The 17,527-nt window shown below is 38.9% G+C and overlaps 1 pseudogene; it reads left to right on the plus strand.

Annotated features, from left to right (window-relative positions):
- The first annotated feature begins 8,599 nt into the window (after positions 1-8,599).
- Positions 8,600-10,662, plus strand: LOC147523828 (E3 ubiquitin-protein ligase XBAT33 pseudogene; annotated as a pseudogene).
- Positions 10,663-17,527: the final 6,865 nt, after the last annotated feature.

The following is a 17,527-nucleotide window of genomic DNA, read 5'->3' on the forward strand; positions in this document are numbered from 1 at the left end:
GGATATAATAACGGGCACTTACGTGCATTACATTGCTTTAAATCATCAATGAGTGAGATTCATTTATGAATCAACAAACTCGATGGATTGGGTAATGACATTATATGTAAGGTGTGTTCTTGATTATAGAAGGAATTCGTGACCCGCAGGAAGTCGAGTTGATGATGTCCCCTTGAGGAGCTCATAAGGATTGTCATGTAAACCCTGCAGGTGGATTTAATCCGACATGACAATAAGGTTGAGTGGTACTACTCAAGGAAATAAGAAGTTGATTAATGTAGTTGTCAGTAACTTGACTTAATCAACGGGCATTCGATATCTTAAACATGGGGAGATCAACAAGCATATAATATGGAGCCCATACACGTAATTTGGGATTAGGGCGGTAGTGCAAGAATGACCTTTAGTGGAATAAGCCATTTGTTGACGGACTTGGGCCGTGTGTTCTGGGCGAACATGGGAAGCCCAAGCCCGTCAGGAGACCTAACCCTAATTTCTCCTCATGGTCCCTGTTGTAGCCTATATAAAGAAACCCATCTTTCTCTGGCCAATGGTCTCAGGTTTTGCTCAAGAAAAGTTAGTTCCAAAATTCGGTTCTAAACTAAAAGAGTGAGAGAGGCCAAGAGAGAAAGAAGGGGTTGGAAGATCGTTGCCCACACAATGTCCATTCTAAGGATAGGAATACAACAGAAGATCAAGAGGTTGCTGATTCGAATTCTTAGAAAAATCACAGCTGATCAAAAAGGTATGATTTCTAACAAAATCATGAACACCCCTTATTCCGCTGCGCATGGGTTTTCGCCGTTTGTAGTAAATCATTACATGAAACCATATCGGTTCCTACAGGCATTACCGCATACAACACACCACACAAAAAATCAAGTGTGGAAAGATGCGACTTGTGGGTAGATCAAAGGAAGATAAAGTAACCTGATAAATAGGTTGTATTTTCTTATCCAATGCAAAATCTTGATTCTTGCACTGGTGCAACTGTGCAAGAGAGGTAAAGGTAAGGATTGTTACCATGCTGACAAAAGAAAAAGTTAACATAAAATGGACTCTCCATTCCTACGAATAGCAGGTGCAGTCTTAAACTTACATCCCACCCTATCAGCCCACATGTAGGCGCTCTTAGCAAAAGGCTTCGACATTTTCTCCATTGTTAAGGAGTTAGGACTTTTTGTTCATTTCATGGACAACTCTCAAGGATGGGAAGATCCACAAAGGTTCTCTAGCAGACTTTTCTTTTAGATAAATCCAGATTATATTGAAAGAAAAAATTCATGATAACACTACAGTACCCAATTAAAATCCTAGAAATGGTTTAAAATCCCAACTGAAGCATTATGCTGCCAACATAGAAAAAGTTACAAAATAGTAGAAAACCAAACATCAATATCTGATCATCCTTCCGCTCGTACTTCCCTTAACTGGCACCATAGTTTGATTGCAATTCTACCTGTACCAAGAGGAGAATAGTAGTAATTAATCACCACCAGCCTTCTGATAAACATAAGTTAAACCACACTTGTCGTCGTAATGCCTGTCAAAATGATTGGCCATAAAAGTGCCAGCACCACACTCCTGATTAGGACATTCTTTCCTCAGCTTCTGCACTTTACCAGAGTCATCCACTTTGTAAAACTGCAAAACAGCAAGCTTAACCTTCTTATGCTTATACTTAATCTTCTTGGGCTTGGTGTAAGTCTTCTTCTTCCTCTTTCTTCGCACCTCCATGTAGACAAAGGACCAAATGAAGCGTTGACTCTTTCTGGATGTTGTAGTCGGCTAGTGTCCGACCGTCTTCCAGCGAATATTAAACGTTGCTGGTCTGAAAACCCCTCTTTAAGACCGCAAGATCACACATCAACAGCTGAATAAAAATCAAAACTGCTAATAGAGCAATGTCCGCACAATGGATTAATCTGGCATAGTATAACCAAAAAAAAATAATTTGGCCATGCCTGAGAGAACTAATCTAAAACCTATGCGAAGAACAAATAGAGAGATTTTTTTTTATTCACCAATGGAGAGATTAGGGAGTCGGGAGAGTGGGAAAATTTTGGGTTTACATAAAGTTAGGCACGAAGAAAAGAACAATTGGATTTACTTCCTTTCGTACTCTCTCTGGTCTTTTCATTTTTTAAACGGTCTAATTAAATTACTTATTAAATGCATTTATGGTGGGCATACCATTCAAATGATGCTCAAATGACTGATTACTCTCATTCAAAGGTGTTAAGCAACGCTTCAATGCAAGGACAAAATGGGCACCACAAATTTACAAAGGGCGAAAAATACCAAATAGTATTTGGGCCTTTTAATATAGTTATTCACTTAGGGGTATTATGCGTAAGAAAAATACCTGAATGAATTTAATAGGCAAGGTTAATTATAGGAGAATAGACCAATTATATACCTTACCTTATCGACTCCCCAACCCTCCGTCCTGTTACCTCTGTCATTCTCTTCTACTTACTTTTTCCTATTTATCTAATCTTACTGGAGTTGGAGTATCAACCGTCCCCTTCACCTCCCACTCACACTAGCTATATCTTACATGATCCATTTCACCTTATGAGTAAGCCTAAATGAAATGTATGCCAATTTTTTTTAATCAAACCCATGAGGTCTTTACTATCTATATTATATGCATGTTGGAGACTTGTAGTGTTGGAAATGCTTCAATAAGATAACTGATTAACTCAGCACCATCTATGCATTCTCTGGGTAGGAATATCCCAACAAACTCCTTGCGTATAAATGACAACTAAGTATTCTGGTATAAAAAGATATTGCCTACTCTTAGATTGATCGATAAGTTCGACAATGCAAGATAATAAATATTGAGTCGAATTCTGCTAAAACCAAAATTTCACTAAAATTTTGTTCAACGCCCTGAGAGCTTAAGCAAGTGACAGACTTTTTCTGATCAATTAGTCCCAAAAAATCGCGCCAAATCATATAAAACCGATAGTTTAAATTTCATGGTATATAAAAGGAAAAATGATGAAACAAAGAGCAAAATCTTCGATAACAGATGAACCACATTGAGAAATTAGAGTTTGATAACCACAAAACTTAAAATTAATACTTTTGTCAAACCAATGAACTTAGAAAGATCAAAAGCATAATCAAAACGAAATAATTAAACAACACTTCACTTAGAACAACCAAAAACTCACCTTAGATTGTTGAATACACCATACGACTTCCTCTTTACAAAAAAATTATTCCGAAACCCGAAGATGGAAAACAATATATCGAGTTTGTTGGTGGTGGTAATTGACATGGCAATAGACTTTAACATTATTGTTTTTCAAAAGGTTTATTATAAAAAGAACTCGATTTGATTTGGAAGGAGATAGAGAGAATTGAAAAATTAGGGAATTGGTAGTAGAGAGAATATTAGGGCTCATTGTTTTTTTTGGGGGGGGGGGGGTTGTTAGCTTTTAGGAGAGAGCAAATGTGGGGAGATTTGAGAGAGAGAAAACACCATAATAAGAAGATAAGAGAAGAAAAGGCGAGGACGTCTGGTTTTTTTTCTTTTTTTCTTTTTTTAAGTTAAGCTAGGGTTGGGCAGGCCCTCACCTGTTGTATTACTTAAGAAATTCTTACATAAACTCTCTCTTGCGCATCCTCTTCAACAATGTTGTTGAGGGTCTCATCAAGGGGTGGTATAAAGGAAGAAAAATTACATAAAAGGCCTGACTAATAGAAGCTAAAAAGTCGGTTGCCCGATTAGTTTTTCTAACTGCATGTCGAAAGGAAATGAACTTAAAAAGAGGGCACAAAAGTTGGATAGCCATGACTACGTCCAGACAGTACCAAAGAGGCTTTTCATGCTTATTAATCATGTTAACTGCTCTTAAAGATGTCTAAATGAGGGGATGTTGAAAGTAGAAGTCTGAGTCAACTTCTACTTTTAACATCCCCTCATTTAGACATCTTTTTAACCCAACTTCAATTGCCAAAAGTTCTTGGAAAAGCGCCGATAGCATTCCACCACTTCCTGTGTAAGCTGCAACAACCCGACCAAATCTATCTCTGATCATTCCACCATGCCCTGTTCCACGACTGCTCAAGCTACCATCAGCATTAAGTTTAACTCGATTCTCTAAGGGAGGGTCCCAAGAACATATGTTAAGGCCTTTGGGATTGAACTGCATGTTGAGCCCAAGTCTGTCATTCACGTCTCTTGACACAGGCGCGTCTTTTAGTAGGCTTCAAAACAACAAGATAATTTTTGAGGTCCCTTACCAGTTTGTTAAAGAGGCCGTTTGGTTTCCTATCCACTAAAGTCGGTATTAATTAATGGTAATAAAATCGACATTAATTGGCAAGCGTACATCGCGAACAATTTAGAATAGTGGCATGTAGTTGATTTTAGACTTTAATTTACACAAAAATCCTTCGTGTTATTCTATCAAGTCAAGGGTATAAACGATAGTAAAAATTAAAATGATTAAGTAGTCCTTCTTAAAGGCATTGAATAATTTGTTTGAATATTTTATCAAGGGCATTTAGTAGTAAAAAAAAGGCTGGTCCAATTTAAATGTCCATGTTAATTATGGTGTACTCTACTAATTGAGATTTGCTAACAAAATTTCACGAATTTTTGGCTTCCGAATTTTTGCAACCAAATGTTTAAAACGCGTACTAATTAAACACCGTATATATAATTACCGTATTGTGAATTTTTGACCGAATATTTGACCGTACCATTTTTTTGAGTCACCGAATAATTCTGAATTATTCTCGTATCGTACTTTTGTCATATCCCGAATTGCTAACAAGAATCCCAACTACTATACTCCTCCTTCCCCAAACTAATTTCCTCTCATTGCTTCTAACCTCTACATCTAAATCTCTCTCTCACCAACTTACAATCATAAACAGTTTATTGAGTTGTGAAGACATATTTTGTTCTTAAGATTTTGAGTTTTCAAATCTAAAAATAAGGAAGAAGAAGGATAAGCATTAAAAACATATTTTTTTCCCGAATTTCTTCTTGTTTTGATTTTTTTTAATTTGAAATTTGTATGGATATGAGAAACCGACCAATCCGAACCGATTGGTTTTGGATTGGTTTGCAATACTTCTTGGGTTGGTTTCGGTTGAGTGAACTGTGAAACCGAGCAAGTCAGTTCGGTACGGTGGTCGGATTTTGGTCAAAATCGATCTGAACTGACACGTGCACACCCTTAGTTGTTACCACAAAATTATTGTCCAATGGCCCTCTAGTTTGGTAGGTGCCTCCCCACTTCCCCAGTTCCAGTTAACAACATTTGATCGAAAATTGTCTTTATGTCCTCCTCATTTAACGTAGTAGGGAGGGGGAACAAACTTGTAGTGAAAGACAGATTATTGCATACAAGTTGCCACACAAGTGACAATATATCATGGTACTTTGTGTTTGTAGTTTTTTTCAATTTAGGCATGAGGTATCAAAGGGATTACTCTGCCCTTGTTAGACACAGTAAACTTTGGCCTCCCGGCCACACCAGTCTTTAGGATTTTGTGTTGTAGGCTTGTAGCCATAATACAAAATGCCGCAAAATATCGCAATATATATAATTTTTTGGGCTGATCGGCACCGACATTTGAAGATTATATGCCTGGCAAGAGGTACTCTTTTTATCGACAAAAAATCATGATAAATTTTTATAATTTTGGTTTTTTGCTAATAGTACCGATATATCAAGAAAAACTCAGTTTTAATAAAAAAAAAGGCATCCGAATTTTGTGTCTTCCTCCACCTTATCCCCCATAGCCACCCCATATCTCATTATATTGCTCCTTCCCCATTTGCAACCAATTTCAATTCTTCAATCTTTTTTTTTTTGCAAAATTAAACCTCTATTCTCAACATTAATCATACCTCATCATTTTCAATCTAATACATAAGTAATAGTCCATTCAATTAACTTATCACTACTACAAATCTTTGGGGTGTTTCTTTTAATCTAGCAAGTAAACCCCATCTTCTTGATCATATTTTTGTGCATATGTTGATATATATATATTTTTTAAATTTCTTTGTACATAAATTGAAATCTGCTTTCTTTTTTACTGTTTTTTTTTTTTTGTTTAATCCAAAAAATCTAGATATTCCTTCTTCCTATTTTCCATTTTTTTCGTTGTTTTTTTGCAAAAATGATACTAGTTTTTAGTTTCGAATAAAAATAGTGGTTTTTATTATCTAATCAAAATGTTTGTTGCTAGAATTTATTGTTTTCCAACTGTTTTTAGTTTTCATTTTTATGCAATATATGTAACTAGTATTTGCCCGTGTCGTACGACATAGATACGCGCGCCTTTGGTGCCCGACACGCATCCGCCCCCGGTACGGCACAGATACACGCGCCTTCGGCACCCCCGACCCCCCCCCCTCTACTCATGTTTCCAGAGTCCAACAGCCCATAAAAGTTTAGCCCAAAAACAATCCACACTTTTTTTGGGTGAGGTGAGAAATTTTTTTAAACTCACCCCAAAAAACCTGTTAACTCACTCAAGGAGAACAATCTGGTGGCTATGGTGAGGGGGTGGCACGACCAAATATCACCTTATGAGGTGGAATTTGGCGTCCCACTCCCTCTTTCTTTGTTATATAGATTTCATGAATAAACTGAAATCTGTTTCAATTTGTTATTCTTTTGTTAAGGTACCTCCTCTTACCTGCGAGATTTACCGATATATTGTGATATTTGTGACAATTTGCCAATATTCTGGTCATTTCAAATCTCAATTTTTACCAACCCAAAATGGGTGATACATACCAAAAATATCGAAAATATAGGTCTGACATGATATTTTGTACTATGGTTGCAGCTATACTGCTATAGCTACTTTGGAGTTGGAACCACAAACTAAAACTCCATTGCATATGTTGTTATCCTCCGGCCACCAACAAATTTTCAAAAGAAAACATTATAAAATTACTATTATGGAATTTAAGTTAATGACATCATTTTAATTTAAATTAAAAAGATAAAAAACAATGTGGTGTGCAACCAGGGCAGGGAATCGGGTCGAGTTTGACCCGAATCTGACCAACCCGAACCCGAATAGTTTGGGTTCGGGTCGATTTTTGTATACGTTTACTTATTCGGGTCGGGTTTGGCTATGTCGGATTCGGATTCGTGTTTGGATATATTTTTTGTGCTTTTTTTGAATTTTTAGTGTTATCTGATCGGGTTAGTTGGGTTCGGATATTAAATTTCGGATATAATCGAGTTCGGATATTATGAAACTATTTGGATTCGGATATATCCATATCCGACCCAAACTCCACCCGATCCCTGCCCTATGTGCAACATTCAGAAAGCCATTTCCAACTGTCATGTCCCAGACATTGACCAAGGGCTATGGGGTATTATCTTTTATGTAGTAGGGGTAACCTAGTCATTTCCTTGTTAAGTGATTGGTTAGATGTTCGCCACATGTTTGGCCTTGATCTATTTTTTGAAAGCATTGAGCTTATATGTGTAGAAAAAAGGAAAATGCGAGATACGAAAAAAAGGTTAATGAGAAAAAGCTCTGAACTTCATTTTTGAAGCAGAGAAGGCTCAACTTCATTATTGAAGTAGAGAAGTTTATCTCTTAATTGTTTTGGTTTCATTCAGTTGAATTGTTATTAGGGTCATAACAATTGGTATCAGAGCATTCAATCCTTGACAAAGATGATGGAGATGCAAGATGGGGTTCTCAACTAGCAGAACAAGTGGAGAGAGAGGCTCAAACATGGGAGAGTTATGAGAAAAGGATGGATGAGCGATTTGACAAGTTATTTAAGCTGCTAAATGATATGGGGTATATAGAAATGGAGAAACAAGCTGAAGCAGGACTTTCTTCAAACATAGAGACGCCATTAGAGACCTTCACTGAAGCTGAAAGTCCAACTCATCGAGTCGACTCAGAAAAAGCACCAAAATATGCAGAGAGAAATCTAACTAGTACAATGATAACACCATCAATTCCAATCAATGAATCATCAAGTGCAGAATCAATTGAACAAGTCAGTGAAGGTAAATCATCATATGTTTTAACTTTCGTAGTTTCATTTGTCAGTTTTTCTGTAAATAATGGAATTGGTATTATTAGAAACAAATGGGGTAGTTTACTTGGTTTACTTAAAGTTGTTTCCAAATATCAAAATGAGAAGAAATGTGATTCTAAGGCTTCTTCTGGTTTTGGATCAACCTATAACTATGGACTCCCGGTTTTATTTGATGGGAAGTGTGGGAAAATTTATAAGAATTTAAATGGGAGTGCTGTTTTAGACTCTGTTAAAGTGACCAGGGTTATGGTTTGAAAGTTCTGTGAATTAAGGTGGTTGTTTGATAAAGGGAAATGTTATGTTTGTGAGAATATGAATAAGTTTCTAGCTAGAGGTGTTGGAACAGATAGACAAATTTTTTGTGCTACATTGCAACATAAGCTTTTGGAGTATTATAAGATGTTGGCAGTACTTGAAGCACTTTCGATGAATCAGGTAGTGAGTTTGGGAAATTATTTTTTGATAAATCAGGTGGTGAGTTTGGGAAATTATTTTTCGATGAGGTGATTGTCAATTTGGTTAAATGGGCCAATGTTTAAGATGAGATTGGAAGTTGTTTTGGTTGATAGTTGTAAGATTTTGAAAAGTAGGGCAATGGCTGGTGCAATTCCTAATCATGCTCAACATGGTGACCCTTTGGTGCAAGAGTTTTTGAGGCGTCTACTTCAACGAGTGTGGCCTCCACTTTACGAAATGGTAAGAAGTTGGCTTTTGGTAGGGGGAATTACAGAAGCAGCCAAAGCATCCATGAGACAAGAAATTTCTATAACTGAGTTGATCAATGTCGAACAATTTGTCAGGACGGTCATGATCCTTGTTGAGCACAGGAAGAGGCTCCATGAATATTTGGCGAAAAAAATGAATGACCGCATGACTAATTCGGCTTCTCTTATTGGTGAAATTGTTGGGGCTTATCTGATTTGTCATGCTAGTAGTCTCCCAAATTTTGTCAGGTGCACTCCTTTGACACCTCATGTAAGGATATTCAATCAAAGCAATACTTCTGTTCTGGTTGGTCGCAATTTCTAGAAGCAGCAGAATACAAACCCAGAACTAACTCGTTTTCTCATTTACCAAAACACTAACACTAGTGAAAGGAAAGGTTATGTTTCAGGAGAGAGATTGGTATCAGCGGCGAGAGATGGAGGTTTATTTGAAGTGAAGATGTTACTGGAATTCAATCCATGTCTAGCTAAGTACTCTACATATGGTGGTCTCAATTCCCCTCTTCATTTTGCTGCTACTAGAGGGCACATTGAGATTGTAGCATTGTTACTTGAGAATGGGGCAGATTTGAATTCGAGGAATTATTGTGGATAGACTACGTTGATGCATGCGGGTCGGCATGGACACTGGGAAGTTAGGCATACTCTTCTACTGTTCAAAAGCAATGTTACTCAAGCAGACTATCTCAGTGGAAGAACATCTCTTTATTTTGCAGCTGTAAATGGCCATGTTAGATGCGTAAGACTTGTTGTGGCAGACTTTGTGCCGAGTGAGTGTTATGAGATTACTAGTGCTCAGACCAACAATGGTGATAGAGACAATGGGTCTATTTTAAAGAACAAATATGGTCAATGTGCACTATCTAAGTTTGTAAATATAGCAGGGGATGGTGCTAAAACAGCTCTGCATAGGGCCGCATTGAATGGTTACTTCGATTGTGTACAACTACTACTCGACATTCAGGCAAACATCTTGGCAGTGGTATTTTAGTATGGCACGTCTACCGATTTGATAGGAGCTAGCAGCACTCCTTTGCATTATGTTGCATGTGGAGGAAACCTAAAGTGTTGTCAGATGCTTCTTACAAGAGGAGCTAGTCGAAGGACATTGAATTGCAATGGGTGGTTGCCGATTGATGTTGCAAGGATATGAGGATGCCATTGGCTTGAACCATTGCTCTCACCCAATTTTAATTCAGACATACCGACATTTGCACCATCAAATTGTCTTTCCTTGCCTCTCTTAAGTGTGCTTAATATAGCAAGAGAGTGTGGGTTGCAGTCCTCTACCTCCTATGATGAAAGTGATGTTTGTGTTGTCTGCCGAGAGAGCGCATGCACTGTAGCGGGTGAAGGTTGTGGGCATGCTTTGTGTGTGCGGTATGCACATTATCTCTGTTCAATAAACCATATACCTTATAAAATGGATGGACCACCTGGTTCCCTTCCATTCTCCTCCCCCAATGTCGGCATGGCATTATCTCTTTTGTTAAATTGCCCTATTCCCAAGCGAAGGAGCCTCATGAGGTTACTACTTTACAAGCTTATGAATCATATTTGTTTCAATTTACAATATATTATATAATGTTGGAAGTCTTGGAAGTGTCGTGGGCCATTTTATGGATGAAATGGATGCTGCAAAAGATCTAGGTGATTTGTTTTGCAATACACAGGAAGTCAGAAGTCACGGGACAGATTCTATGCAAATCTCTAGAGTTGCAGGCAATAAGTCGATCGCTCCAAGTGCTCTTAAGGCAGTAACATGAGTTCTTTTCCAATGTTCTAACACCATTACTGATGATGCCACATGGAAAGATTGCTCCCACATTTCTGTTCCGTTTTCTCATTTCAATCCTTGAGGACAAGGATTTTAAAGGGGAAGGTTATGCAGGGCGATAGACTCAAGTAGCACTCAACCCTCGCAACAATGAATAGAATAATCTCTATTCGTATTATAACTCAAAATTCATAAAAGTCCCTTTCTCAAAACCCTACCTAGCCTTTATATAGGCAACGTAAACAAAACAAACATGTGAAATAACAACTACTGGGTTATTGCTCTGCGGTGTGTACAAAGCCCAAACACCTCTGATAGAATTCACCACAGAACTTTGATAGAGCATAGCACACATAACTCTGACAGAACTCAAACTGCATCATTCCCCCCTGCGTGGGAGAAATTCGACCTCGAATTTGGCTTGTCTTCATCTGAAGAAGTATCACAATAAGGACGAAGGTGCTTCACGTTAAAAACATCCGAAGTACAGAAATGATCAGGTAACTGCAACCGATATGCATTGGAATTGATCTTGGCAATGACCTCCAGAGGACCAATCTTGCGAGGGCCCAATTTGTTGTACCTACCAGCTGGAATCCAATCCTTAGTAAGAACAGCCCAAACAAAATCTCCTACTGCAAAGCTCACATTTCGGCGGTGGCGATCAGCAGCGAACTTATACTTCGAGTTAAAGTCGAGCAAATGATGTTGAGTAACGTCGTGAACAGTGTGAATTTCCTTAATGAAGTCACCAGCAGTACCATGCATACGAGATAAATCCAGAACAGGAGCCAAATCAATAGGAGAGCGGGGATTAAAGCCGTAAACAATCTGGAAAGGACTGTAACCCGTACTCTTGTTCACTGAACGATTAAAAGAAAACTTTGCCTGAAACAACACATGCTCCCAACGTTTAGTATTCTGACCTACCAAACTGCGAAGGAGATTACCCAAAGAACGATTCACCACCTCTGTCTGACCATTCGTTTGAGGATGATATGCACTATTGAACTTAAGGTCGGTATGAACAAGCTTCCACAAACTCCGCCAAAAATGGCTCAAAAATTTAGTATCCCGATCAGACACAATAGACTCAGGTAAACCATGGAGATGATAGACATCCTTAAAGAAAAGTTGAGCAACATTCACAGCGTTAGTGGTTTTCTTCCAGGCAATGAAGTGTGCCATCTTAGAAAACCTATCAACAACCACGAACACAGAATCCATACCCCGTTGGGTGCGAGGTAAACCCACAACAAAATCCATACTAATATCAGCCCATGGACGAACTGGAGCAAGTAATGGCATATACAACCCAGCATTGTTAGCACTGCCTTTAGCAACCTGGCAGATACGACAACGGTCCACAAAGTTATGCACCTCTCTAGTCATATTAGGCCAGAAGTAAGAATCAGAAACAAGGTTGTATGTCTTATCACGCCCAAAATGCCCAGCACCATGTAACTCCCTAATAATCAGCAATCTAAGACTACAATCCAGAACACATAAACGTCTACCTTTGAAAAGAAACCCATCATGGAGAAGGTAATCAGAGCGCTTACCCGCCCTCATCTCAGCCACAATAGAAGAGAAGAAAAGATCATCAGCTATCAAATCACGAAAACTGTCAAAACCAGCTACTTGTGTTCGCATAGACACCAACAAAGACACACGCCTACTGAGAGCATCTGCCACATGGTTCTGAGCACTCGATGTATGCTTAAGCACAAAAGTAAAATCTTGTAGATAACTGGACCAGCGTAACTGGCGAACGTTAACCTTATCCTGTGTTCCAATATGCTTTAGAGATTCGTGATCAATATGTAGAACAAACTCATTGTGAATTAGGTATAGTGACGCCAATGCTTAAGTGTTTGAATAATGGCGTAAAATTTCAACTCATAGGCACCATAGTTTTGTTTGGCGCCAGTTAATTTCTCACTAAAAAAAGCCAAAGGACGTCGGGTTTGGCTAAGAACAGCCCCAATACCCACCTTAGAAGCATCGGTATGAACCTCATACGGCAAAGAGAAATTAGGTAATGCAAGAACTGGTGTGGTGATCAATTTTTGCTTAAGCAAAGCAAAGCTCGCATCTGCTGCCTCAGTCCAAATGAATTTCCCACTCTTCATGCAGTCAGTAATCGGTGCGGTGATAATACTAAAGTTGGGAATAAACCTCCGATAGAATGATGTGAACCCGTGGAAACTCCGACATTCATGTAAACTGGCCGGCCTAGGCCACTGTTGAACTGCATCCACCTTAGTCTCATCCACCGAAATGCCATCCTTGGAAACCACATACCCCAAAAAGAGAACACTATAAACACAGAAAGAACACTTCTGAACTACCGCATACAATTGAGCAGCCCTCAACGCATGCAAAACCTCGCGCAACTGTCGTAAGTGCGACTCTAAGTCAGGACTATAAATCAGGATGTCATCAAAGTAGACGACAACACAACGACCAATAAATGGTTTCAACACCTGGTTCATCACTCGCATAAATGTGCTAGGGGCGTTTGAAAGCCCAAACGGCATGACCAGCCACTCAAATAAGCCTTCACGAGTTTTAAAAGCCGTTTTCCATTCATCCCCAACCCGAATACGTATCTGATGGTATCCACTCTTTAAATCCAACTTGGTAAACACCATGGCACCATACAACTGATTTAATAAATCATCTAGACGAGGTATGGGAAAGCGGTATTTAACAGTAATTTTATTAATAGCTCGACTATCCACACACATACGCCAACTACCATCCTTCTTTGGGGTCAAAAGAGCTGGAACGGCACAAGGACTAAGGCTCTCATGGATGTGACCTTTGTTAATTAAATCACCAACCTGTCGCTTGAGTTCTTCATGTTCCTGGGGACTCATGCGATAGTGTGGGCGATTTGGAAGGCCAGACCCTGGCACAAGGTCGATATGGTGTTGAATATCCCGTAAAGGCGGCAACCCATTGGGCAAATCAACAGGGAAAACATCCTAAAATTCATCTAGCAGACCCTGAACACAACCCGGTACATCACCAGCACCACCACTAGCCTGTCCTAGTAATAAATATACCACGCCCGACTCGGCCATCTCCTCTTCAAACCGACACATAGACAGAAGGCTAGAGGACCCATTCACCTCCGTACTCGGTGCTGGAACTACTGTCTTAGTTGGCATCAAGATAATGCGCACTGAGTCAACCATAAAACTGTAGGTATTCTGTCGTCCATCAGTACAGCTCCTCTATCAAACTACCACGGTCTTCCTAACAATAGATGATAGGCATCCATTGCTACCACATCACACTAGACCTTGTCTTTGTACTTAGAACCAATAGAAAAACTCACTAAGCAACGTCCAGAAACCGTTACCTCGGTAGTCTTGCTCAACCAGGACAACGCATATGGCTTGGGATGTTTTTCAGTTGGTATTTTCAGTTTCTTCACGGCTTCCTCATAAATCACATTCTCACAGCTACCAGAGTCAATAACAAGATGACAAACCTTCCCAACAATTGTGCATGTCGAGTGAAAAATGTTATGGCGTAGCCAACCATCACCACCCTCATCCTTGGGTGTGAAACAAACCCGATGCACTACTAAGAGCTCTCCTTGATCACCATGAACAACTTCTTCAGGTGAGTCTTCTTCACCAACATCAAACAAAGGATTATCAAAGTCGTGAAGTTGTTCCTCTCTTTCGTCTTCATTATCGACAAACAAATTCTTCTTTTTGCAATTAGAAGTGATATGACCTTTCTCACCACAATTAAAACATGTTGTATCCCTAAACCTTTGTTGTCCGCCACCCTGCAGATTTGTGGGCCTATTAGAAGGCACAGTGTTTGGCACAATGTTTGGACGAGCAGTTGTGGTATATGAAACTCCTCCCCTGCAGTTAAACTGCTTCTCTAAACACAAAGCCCTTTGATGGGCTTCCAAAACTGACCAAGGATCAAACAAATTCAGCGTATCTTGGAAGTTCAGGCACAAGCCTCCAATATAGCGATGCATGAGTTGCTCCTCAGACTCTACTAAATCTGCCCGAACCACCAATTGATTGAAGTCTTTGATGTATTCATCTATGGATTGGGCTCCTTGCCTTAAACTTTGGAGACAGTTATACAAATCCCGCTTGTAGTTATAAGGTAAAAAGGCAGCATGCATGTACTTCTTTAACTTCTCCCAAGTTTCAATCTTTTTCTTGCCCTGTCGGTTTCTAGTGGCCTTAGTTTGTTGATACCATGCAGAAGCCCTCCCTCTAAATCTCATGACCACAAGAGGAACCCGCTTGTTCTCAGGGACCTCTTTGAACTCGAGAATCTCCTCTACAATACAGATCCAATCGATAAGCTCATCAGGCTGTAGATTGCCTTGGAACTCAGGAATCTCTACCTTTATCCCAGATTCGGTAGCCTTGATTCTTATTATGCGTCGCCGAAACTCTGGTCGGTCTAAATCAGCAAAAGGGTTTTCACCCTCATCATCATCACTACTTTCTTCAATCCACGAGAAAGCTTAACGAGCGGCCACTCTCCGCCATTGCTTTGAACAATTTGCCAATTGGGCGGTGAGCGCATCAACCTGCCGTTGGAGATCAGCCACACGATCTCGCTCATACACATCTGCAAGAGGATCTATTCTTTGAACTCCACGACCTGCTCCACGTCTACCACGAGGCATAATGTCAGGAAAGAGTGTTGGCTCCGATACTAGATTATGCAGGGCGATAGACTCAAGTAGCACTTAACCCTCGCAACAATGAATAGAATAATCTCTATTCATATTATAACTCAAAATTCATAAAAGTCCCTTCCTCAAAACCCTACCTAGCCTTTATATAGGCAACGTAAACAAAACAAACATGTGAAATAACAACTGCTGGGCTATTGCTCTGCGGTGTGTACAAGGCCCAAACACCTCTGACAGAACTCAACATAGAACTCTGACAGAGCACAACACACATAACTCTGACATAACTTAAATTGCATCAGAAGGTATTGTCATGTCCCAGACATTGACCAAAGGCTATGGGGTATTATCTTTTATGTAGTAGGGTAACTTAGTCATTTCCTTGTTAAGTGATTGGTTAGATGTTTGCCACATGTTTGGCCTTGATCTATTTTTTGAAAGCATTGAGCTTATATGTGCGGAAAAAAGGAAAACGCAAGATATGAAAAAAAGGTTAATGAGAAAAGGCTCTGAACTTCATTTTTGAAGCAGAGAAGGCTCTGAACTTCATTATTGAAGTAGAGAAGTTTATCTCTTAATTGTTTTGGTTTCATTCAGTTGAATTGTTATTAGGGTCATAACACCAACATCCCAACTTCGGTGTATACAAAAACATCTTCAATCTTCACAAAAAATTGATGATATATAATTACAGTTTACGCCTTTAAGGACTTTTTTCCCTTCAATATTTTGGAATCAGTATGTATATATTTGGTTTTGCAGAAGTTTTTGCTTGTAACAAACTCAAAAGAAAAAAATAAAGTTAGTCAATTCTTAGCAACCAACGTGCCATCTTTTGAATTTGAGTTAGTAGACTTGGTTTGACTATCATTGTGAAACAGACTCGCTGCCTACCACACTTCCATTAGGATTTGTGCCACTGTCCTGTTACCTCTATGGATTGAACAATGGTCATACTTGGGTGGTTTAGTATGTATTCTTTTCCATCAAGTAAGGAAAAAATGGATAGCCGGCCTATTATCTGAACTTAGTTGTACACGGCCACAACCAGTGGGTCTACTCTACTCTTATCCAATTTCATGAAGGACCTCAACTTCACTAATGTACTTCCCTTTGAGGTAATTATATTGATATCTAAAGACAAAAGTTACAAAGATAAAGACTGCATCTGTACATTTTTACCTTTGAAGTAATGGTAATATATTCCATTTTTACCTAACTGTGTACATCTCCATTCACATCTCCATGCATTTCTCTCATGCTCTCAGCTCTACATGGTAACATTGTACGTGACATGCATGTTCAATGAAATTAGATCCTGGTATAATCCACCATACACGTACTAAAGGATCAAGATTAAGGGATGGTAGCATTGTAGCAATCCCCAAAGAGTTGCAAGTATTAACCATATATGTAGCAAAAATTTAGATCAAAATAACTTACAGCCATTGATAACCACTTTCGCAGCCAATAATACCATCTTTTGGTAAGAACTTGACCCACTTTTCACTCAGGGACTCAGGGTGCTATCACTTCTTCTCTTCCCTCCACCACACACAGAGCTTAGTAGACATATTACCTTCCACTTGTGTGAATAAGATGTATCGTTCAATTCAAGACAACAATATCTTTGTATCTATCACTGTTGTTCTGTGTAGTGTACCATAGTATAAAATATCGGATATGAGTATTTATTGATACTCAATTTCTTGATATGTATCGTGGATATATCCTTTTCTTTGGAGATATTTTACATTGTTTTGCAAATATTGTTGATATATAAAAAATATCAACAAATATCATAGATATTGTGGATATTTCTTGATATATCAAGATATATCATTTATATTTATTTGAAATATAATGGTAAATATTAAATAAAATTGTTACCTACACAAAATATCACCAAATATCCCCATATATCCCAAATATCGCCAATATCATTGAAATATCGCTGATATTTGCAATCTTATATATCTTTAAACATATCGTGATATTTATGTATCCCTTGTTGAAATCTCAATATATAGCAATATTTTGTACTATGGTATGTACTATGCCCTAGGGGTGTAATATGGGCAGGCCGGGTCAACTTCGGGTCAAATAGTGATGGGGCGGGGTCTAGAGGATACAAATCCAGTGGTCCCCGACGGGGCGGGTTGAATTGTCATGTCTTAGTACCATCACCCGGCCCGTTGGGTCAGCTTACGGGGCAGGTCATCTGGGTCGGGTGGAAATTATCATTTTAACCCAATTTCACTCAAAAAAAAACTTTC

The sequence above is a fragment of the Coptis chinensis genome, chromosome 1 (assembly GCF_015680905.1).
Source record: "Coptis chinensis isolate HL-2020 chromosome 1, ASM1568090v1, whole genome shotgun sequence".
Lineage (NCBI taxonomy): Eukaryota > Viridiplantae > Streptophyta > Magnoliopsida > Ranunculales > Ranunculaceae > Coptis > Coptis chinensis.